The sequence below is a fragment of the Mastomys coucha genome, unplaced genomic scaffold (genome assembly GCF_008632895.1).
Source record: "Mastomys coucha isolate ucsf_1 unplaced genomic scaffold, UCSF_Mcou_1 pScaffold8, whole genome shotgun sequence".
In the NCBI taxonomy this organism is placed as follows: Eukaryota; Metazoa; Chordata; class Mammalia; order Rodentia; family Muridae; genus Mastomys; species Mastomys coucha.
The window spans coordinates 61136634-61145307 of record NW_022196914.1 but is presented as its reverse complement, the minus strand read 5'-3'; the positions used below and the strand labels follow the sequence as shown (position 1 = coordinate 61145307).

The window sequence follows — 8674 nt, the reverse complement described above, 5'->3', positions numbered from 1 at the left end:
GAAGGAGGGAGGGGAAGGAGGAGGGCTGGAGAGATGGCTCAGGGGTTAAGAGCACTGACTTCTCTTCCAGAGGTCCTAAGTTTAATTCCAAGCAAACACATGGTGGCTCACAACCATCTGGAATGGGATCTGATGCCCTCCTCTAGTGTGTCTGAAGACAGCTACATCTCATAAATTAATTAATTAAAAAGAAAAGCAGTCAGCAGATGCAGCAATGTCTCTTCTGGGTTGTCCCCCCCCCCCCAAATGATATGAAAACATTTATGTCAAAGTGATGCCTATACTCATTGTCATGAGCACCTGCCATGCTCACTGTCACTAACTTACAACTGCTGAGTTATGGATAAAGAAAATGTGGTGTGTGCACACACAGAAAGGATGTTATTCAGTGTTGAAAAAAGAAAGATAGGGCCAAATGGAGCGAGCGGGGTTGACTGGAGCGAGCAGAGGTCCTAAATTCAATTCTCAACAACCAGATGAAGGCTCACAACTATCTGTACAGCTAGTGTATACTCATATACATAAAATAAATAAATAGATCTTTTAAAAAAAAGAAAAAAGAAAGATAGGGGCTGAAGAGATGGCTCAGCAGTTAGGAGCACTTGCTGCTTGCAGAGGATCAGAGTACAATTCCCAGCACCCACATCAGGTGGCTCACAACTGCCCATAACTCCAGCTGCAGGGATCCTACACCCTCTGTGGCCTCCGAGGGCATCTGCACACAATGATATACATACAGACAAACAAGCACACACACACACATAAATATAAATAAATGTCAAAATTAAACCAAAACAAAAACCTAACACACAAATGCCCCTTGCCATGTCCTAACTAGAAGTAATTTAACATCTCAGGACTTTTTCTGTGGAGGAGGCTTCCAGCTCATACTGCGAAGACAGAGGTGAACTGTAGGGAAGGCTAGGAAGGCTGGAGCCTGAATACAGAACCCTAGTGATCAGGGAAGAATAGACCAGTCAGTCAACTGAGGTGACAGACACTTCAAATGCAAGCCTATGAAGGGAACAGGCCTGTCTCTACAAGTCTGATAGTCATACACGATTCAGGTAAGTGTGAACGAGACTTCCCCTGACTACACCGTACCGGAAGACGCTGCCTCCTGCCTTTGTCCATTACTGCAGGGTTAAAGGCACCTTTGGTTCTATGTGGCTGGCACATAGCAAATTGGCGAGGAAGGCATCCCTCTGTTTCCTCCTTTTCTTTCCTTCTTAAATTACATAGTCACGTGAGTAAAAACCAAAGCCTAAGCAACAGCCAAGGGCCCAGCATTCCGTTCATCTTTCCCATCACCATGCCAGATCAGTCACCTGCACATTCTCCTCCGCCACAGTCCAATCCTGCTCCAAACACAGAAAGGACAGGCCAACGAGTATTCCTGGCTGGCCCACCACAAGTACTCTAGAACTTGACTGGGCTTCTAAGACATAGCTGTTGCTCAATAAAGATTCATTTACTGATCAAATAAAAAGGAGAAGAGGGGCTGGTGAGGTGGCTCAGCGGGGAAGAGCACTGCTCTTCGGAAGGTCATGAGTTCAAATCCCAGCAACCACAACCACCCGTAATGAGATCTGACACCCTCTTCTGGTGCGTCTGAAGACAGCTACAGTGTACTTACAATAATAAATACAATTTATAATAAATAAATAAATCTTTAAAAAAATGCAAACATAAGCACTGCCTCTAAGTCTCACCACCGAGGCAAGGCTCCAGGAAAGGCACCGCAGGACTTGCCCTCTTTCCCAGGAGAAAAGCATCTTAGAGAGTGCACCATCCCTGAACCCCGCCAGTCCCCAGCCCTTGGGCCACTTACTTGGTCACACAGAGCTGCTGCACAGACAGGACGCTCAGCCTCCTCCTTTAGAATGGAGGGAGTGTGGCGATCTCAGGCTTTCAACACTGCGCATTTCACAACAGTGGCTGTGCTGCAATTGTGTAGAGATAGATGTTTTACTTGTTATTTTTTTTTAACTGCGAGTTAAAAGAAAATCTAGTGTCAAGCTTCAATTCAACGAGAGTAAATAATAATAATAATAATAATAATAATAATGATAATAATAAAATACAATCACAGTATCAATCTGTAGGCAGATGAAACTGAAAATACAGATATCCTGCTGCTTACATGGATGCTTACTGGGATTTTCAAAGAAACCAAATTAGTCTTGGGCTTTTTGCTGAGATAACTCTCTTATTTTTCACTTTTAAAACCATAAGCCGGCCGGGCGGTGGTGGCGCACACCTTTAATCCCAGCACTTGGGAGGCAGAGGCAGGCGGATTTCTGAGTTCCAGGCTAGCCTGGTCTACAGAGTGAGTACCAGGACAGCCAGGGCTACACAGAGAAACCCTGTCTTGAAAAACAAAAATAAATAAATAAATAAATAAAACCATATGCCGGGACCGGTGAGATGGCTCAGCAGGTAAAAGTACTGACTGCTCTTCCGAAGGTCCTGAGTTCGGATCCCAGTAACCACATGGTGGCTCACAACCACCCATAATGAGATCTGATGCCCTCTTCTGGTGTGTCTGAAGACAGCTACAGTGCAGGAGCAAGCCAGGCTGGAGCGAGCAGGGCTGGAGCAAGCAGAGGTCCTAAATTCAATTTCCCAGCAGCCACATGATGGATCACGGCCATCAGTATAGCTACAGTGTACTCATACACATAAAATAAATAAATCTTTAAACAAAACAAAACAAAACAAAACCATATGCCACCAGGCAGTGGTGGTGCTTGCCTCTAATTCCAGCACTTGGGAGGTAGAGGCAGGTAGATTTCTGAGATCGAGGCCAGCCTGGTGTATAGAGTGAGTTCCAGGACAGCCAGCCAGAGCTACACAGAGAAACCATGTCTCGAAGAAAAAAAAAAAAAAGCCATGGTTAAGTCTAGATGTTCAGCAACAAAGAAGACAGAACAGGTTGATGAAAGAAGGAAGGTTTCTGAGAGGAAGGTGTGGCTAACCATAGAGTTAGACAAGATTGTCTTGTTCTGTTTTCTGAGACAGGATCCTGTTACAGAGTCAAGGCTGACTTCAGTCACTGTGTAGCACAGACTGGCCTCAAACCTGCAGTCCTCCTGCCTCTACCTTCTGGGTGCTGCATTAGCAGCCAGTTTAAGAATTCTTTATGGTTTTTTGTTTTTTTGTTGTTATTTTTTTTGTTTGCTTTTGTTTTTCGAGACAAGGTTTTTCTGTATAGCCCTGGCTGTCCTAGAACTCACTCTGTAGACCAGGCTTGCCTCGAACTCAGAAATCTGCCTGCCTCTGCCTCCCAAGTGCTGGGATTAAAGGCATGCGTCACTGCTGCCCGACGCAGTTTTCTTGTTTGTTTAAAGATTTATTTATTTCAGGTATGTGAGTACACTGTCACTGTCTTCAGACACCAGAAGTGGGTATCAGATTTCCATTCCAGATGGTTGTGAGCCACCATCTTACTTACTTACTTGGAATTGAAGTCAGGACCTCTGGAAGAGCAGTCAGTTCTTTTAACCACTGAGCCATCTCTCCAGCCCGGTTTTTGTCTTCTGAGCCTAGGATGCTTTGGAACTTACTACATGGCCCAGGCTGACCATGAGTTAGTTGTTAGTTGTCTCTTCTTGCCTTTCTCTCGAGTGCTAGGATAACAATCGTGTGTTGCCATATCCCACAAGACTCTTCTTTTTCCTATGTAGCTCAGGTGGCCTTAAACTTTTGGCAAAACTCTTAGCTCTGACTTTTGAGTTGGGGATCACAGGCAAGTACCACCATGCCCAGATCAGGAATATCTGTTAATGTACCACATATATTCATATATTCAACACCATGAGTTGTCTTGCTATTTGGTGCTGAATATAAAGAATGAGTTTTCCTGATGGGCAGTGGTGGCACACATCTTTAATCCCAGTACTTGGGAGGCAGGCAGGTAGATTTCTGAGTTGGAGGCCAGCCTGGTCTACAGAGTGAGCTCCAGGACAGCCAGGGCTATACAGAGAAACCCTATCTCAGGGGAAAAAAAAAGAAAGAAAGAAAGAAAAAAAAAAAAGAGTTTTCCTATGCTCTGGTACTCTGTTGGTTTTGTTTTGATGACAAGAAATTGAACCCAAAGCCTTGTACATGAAGGGTAAGCACAATTCCCCCTAAGCTATATTCCTGTTTAATTTTTTTTTCAAGACAGGATTTCTCTGTGTAGCTTTGGCTGTTCTAAAAGTCACTATGTAGACTAGGCTGACCTTGAACTAAAAGCTCTACTTGCTTCTGCCTCCTGAATGCTGGGATTAAAGGCATGCATTATTAATGTCAACTCTAATTGTTTAAAAGTGTAAGTTTGATGGATATTGGTTGTGTAGTATTCATATGTGAGGGTAAGAATCAAATTTTACTCTTGGGACACATTACTTCTTAGAATCACAAACCTCCCAGTGAGTTTAACGTGTCTGATATTAATCAGGGAAACAGCAGGCTGTAAACTAGAGAAAGTGCTGCCTCAGGAGTCTGAGCTCGGATTTCATAACGTCATTGGCTCAAAAAACGAGTCTAGGTGTAATGACTGGGCACTGTCGTTTGGCAAACCATGGGTAGGGTACGAGATGTAAATCTACCTTTTATTTGGCAGATGTCATTGTCATCTTGGAGACTTGCTGCTGATTAAGGTTACCTTTTCTAGTTCTTTCTGAACTCTTGCTGAGTGATCCAAATCAGCTGTTCTGGCTCAAACGTCTCTCTATACTGACTGATTCAATCTGGCTTCTCTCAGATTCTCACTGAATTGCCCTGCTTGGCCTTAAACTAACTCTGGAAATTTGCTCTAATCTTCTAGCTTCTTTTCATTCTTAGCTACAGTAATCAAATAAACAATTTGAACTTGAGTATTAAGCAGACATGGTGGTATATATGACCAGGTACTCAGGAGGCAGAGAAAGAACAGCACTTGAAACCAACCTGGCTGATAAAGTAAGATTGCATCCTCCAGGAAAAGGGAGAATCTGTGTACCAATTTATCTACTTATTGAGTAAGGAGATTACATATAAATTTAAAAAAAACATTTTTTTTTAGAGTATTAAACTTCTGTTTCTGTATCAGCATTTTGCAAAGTATATTCCAATGGAACATTTTTCCACCCTATTAATATTTCTAGAAATGGGGCTGGAGAGATGGCTCAGCAGTTAAGAGCACAGACTGCTCTTCCAAAGATCCTGAGTTCAAATCCTAGCAACCACATGACAGCTAACAACCATCTGTAATGAGATCTGATGCCCTCTTCTGGTGTGTCTGAAGACAGTTACAGTGTACTTACATATAATAAATAAATAAATAAATCCTTAAAAATATCCTATATAAATATAAAAATATGATTTTGTTGAGAGATGTTTTCCCTATTCCAAGCATACATGATTTGCCCAAATAACACAGGTAGCCAGTCAGTATAGCCAGGACTAGAAATCATATCTGTCCTTGTCCGGTCCTCTGGACACTTGGGGAAGAGCAAGCATGAATAGACTGTTAGCAGTCTTCCTATTTTTCACTAAAATAATGGAAAAACAGTGACCTGCTAATTGTTAACACCAAGATTTGGCCCCACCCTCAACGCCTCTGTAAGTCTGAGGAGCTATGACACTTTAACTTCCCACATCTTTTCCCTGGGATACCAGGGCCATTCAATTAAGCAACAAAGCAGCTCATGCTCTGCTGCCAGGAGGCCCACCTCTCTGCTTCCAAGACTCTTCTTCGGGTTCCTCCTGGATAGATAGGCTGTCTTCCACTTTTATCACTTTTTTTTTTTAAAGATTTATTTATTATTATACATAAGTACACTGTAGCTGTCTTCAGACACACCAGAGGAGTGCGTCAGATCTCATTACAGATGGTTGTGAGCCACCATGTGGTTGCTGGGATTTGAACTCAGGACCTTTGGAAGAGCAGTCGGTGCTCTTACCCGCTGAGTCATCTCACCAGCCCCCCCCCCCCTTTTTTTAAGACAGGGTTTCTCTGAGTATCCCTGGCTATCCTGTAACTCACTCTGTAGACCAGGCTGGCCTCTAACTCAGAAATCCGCCTGCCTCTGCTTCCCAAGTGCTGGGATTAAAGGCGTGCGCCACCACCACCCGGCTTAAATATTTATTTTATGTATATGAGTACACTGTAGCTATCTTCAGACATACCATAAGAGTGCATCGGACCCCATTACACACGGTTGTGAGCCACCACGTGGTTGCTGGGAATTGAACTCAGGACCTCTGGAAGAGCAGTCCTACCCTCTGAGCCAACTCTTAAACATACATTTCCAAGCAGGACATTCTGCCTGTCTTTTAAGTACAACCGAAACCAAGTACATTACTTTCCCCACCCCAATCTAGATCTCTTCCAGAGTTCTCTATTTTCTCAAATGTGTTGTGTGTGTTCCAAAACCATCAAGTGAAACACTTTGGAATCAATCTCCCCTTTTTCTTTTTGATCCTCACACGCCTTCAATCCCTAAATCTTCAAGTCTCACAAATATCTCCCCAAATCATATTCTTTGCACTTTCATTTCCTAGCTGAATTTCTGATAGCTTCTGGCCTAAACCAATGAAGCCACCCTACATACTGCGCTGAGTCAATACTTTTTAAACAGATCTAAGGATGTCCCTTTCTTGCCCAAAGACATTCCACGGCTCCCATTAGTTCAAGGAGTATGTCTCAATTGCTCACATCTAACAGATTCTCCAAGATACTTGAAGAGAACAGGGAGAGGACAAATTCCAAGGGGAAAAACTTAAGCAGCAGGATCTATCCCTGCCAGCTTGACAACTTTGCTTTAGCAAACAAGTTGATCAAACAGCAGCCTATTTCCTGTCCTGTCCGGCTTGGTGGGGGAAAAAACTAACATAAACCCTCCTTAGTGAACCATGACCTGCTTCTCTTTGCTGTAGGCTTTTAGCTTTAGAATATTTTTAGATTTACAATAAGTTGCAAAGATTTAGACCTATACGCCCGTCACTTAAATTTCTCTAAAGTTAGCATCAGGGTACATTTATCAAAAAATGAGACAAAAACACCGGCGCAGGTTAAACTAAGCCACACACTTCCGTGGATTTCCTGTTTTTCTCCAGGGCTTTTGTTTGTTCCTTTTTGTTTCAGGATATTGAAACAAGGAATGTTGCATAGCGTTTAACGCATTACAGCTTTATGGCTCAAAACTAATAACTAAGTAATAGCAAGAAGAGACAGAAGCAGAGTTTTTGAAGTCGGTATTCTCCCTAGTCAGACCATTAATGGCTAGCTCTACCTGGAGAAAGGAGCGGGTCTGCTCATCTGACCGCCACCTGCAGTTTCCACTCTTGAGCTGCCGGGCTCCTGACCCTCCCCACCGCGGGTTCCCGTGTCTTGCTTGGCCTGACGCTGACACTGCGCATCCGTCCCGAGCTTCGAACCTTCCGCCGCGCAACCCGCGCGCCCCTTCAGTGGCTCACCCCGCTCCGCCACGCGTCCTCGGGCCTCGTGACAGCACGACCACCGCCGGGGACCCAAAAGGACCGCCAGGTCCGGGTGGGCCAGCGGCGCGCCCTGAGCTCTCCTGAGCTCAATCTCCGTGCCTCTGTGCAACCGGATGTTAGCTGCCCTCCTCCAACTTCAGCTCCAAAGCCGGATGGACAACCGACGGACAAATAAAAGCCTGAGATTTAGAACAGACTAGGGCGAGGTGAGCGTCAATACACGGAGAAGTAGAGTCCCAACCTCTGGACTTAAGGAACCTAAGAGAAGAATGCACCCGAGGTGAGGTTCCTGGGAGAGGTATATCTTGGAACACAGGCTTTCGGCATTAGAAAGCCCAGTTAGAAACCCTGAAGGCGTCCTGGGCCAGAGGGAGTGCGGAAGCACAGGCGGGCCAGGAGGCAAGGCCTGGAGAGCTCTGGTGGCAAGACAGACCCTGTTCCTTTGCTGTCACAGGTGCTACCTCGCACTAACCCATCTGCCATACTGGATCAGCTTCATTACCTTGCTGAAATGGTTGTGTATTAATTCTTTGTGCCAACACCTTGTAATAACGGAAGGCTTTGTTATTGTCAAACACTTTCCCAGGCTTACAGATTTCTCTGGTAGAAATAGACATCAGATCCTTCTCTGACAATAATGAACTTTGCAATTCTTCTCCAGAGCCAGTCTGTATTGTCCTTAGTTACTTAGACATGAGGAAAATCCGACTTAGAACGGAATTTACCTTGGGAGACCTACAGCCTCTATCATGATCTGTGTGGAGTCTTTCTCATAAATCTCATACGATCACTTTAGCTTCTGTACTTGATTCTATACCTGTATTGAAATTAGTGAACTCCTTCTAGGGGTGGCTGTGTGTGAATCCAGAGCTCATTAAAAAACAAACAAACAAACATGTTTAAGACTGCCTGGCATACTAATATATGTTATCACTCGGGTGTTTGTGATAGTAAAAATCTGCAAACGTATGTACGCCAGAAAATTGATGAACTCAAACTAAGAAATCAGGAGTCCTGGAACATAGAGGAGGAGGAGGAAAGAAGACAGCTGGTGTGAACCGCTAGCCTCCATTAACACATGCATACATGTACTTATAGCCATCTATTCTACAAATACACCGCACACACAACTCTTTTTAACAAATGTGAAGTGTGGGCGGTGGTGGCACACGCCTTTAATCCCAGCACTTGGGAGGCAGAGGCAGGC

General features: G+C 44.2%; 1 protein-coding gene across 1 annotated transcript in view; it reads right to left on the bottom strand.

The window, feature by feature from the left end:
* Ccdc125 (coiled-coil domain containing 125) overlaps positions 1-7694 on the bottom strand; it is a 34937-nt gene extending 27243 nt beyond the window's left edge. Inside the window, exons 1-2 of the mRNA XM_031360094.1 lie at positions 7260-7694; positions 1832-1943 (exon numbers count right to left, since the gene is read on the bottom strand). The gene's annotated coding sequence lies outside the window, so the exon portion shown is untranslated. The remainder of the gene's footprint in view (positions 1-1831; positions 1944-7259) is intronic.
* Positions 7695-8674: the final 980 nt, after the last annotated feature.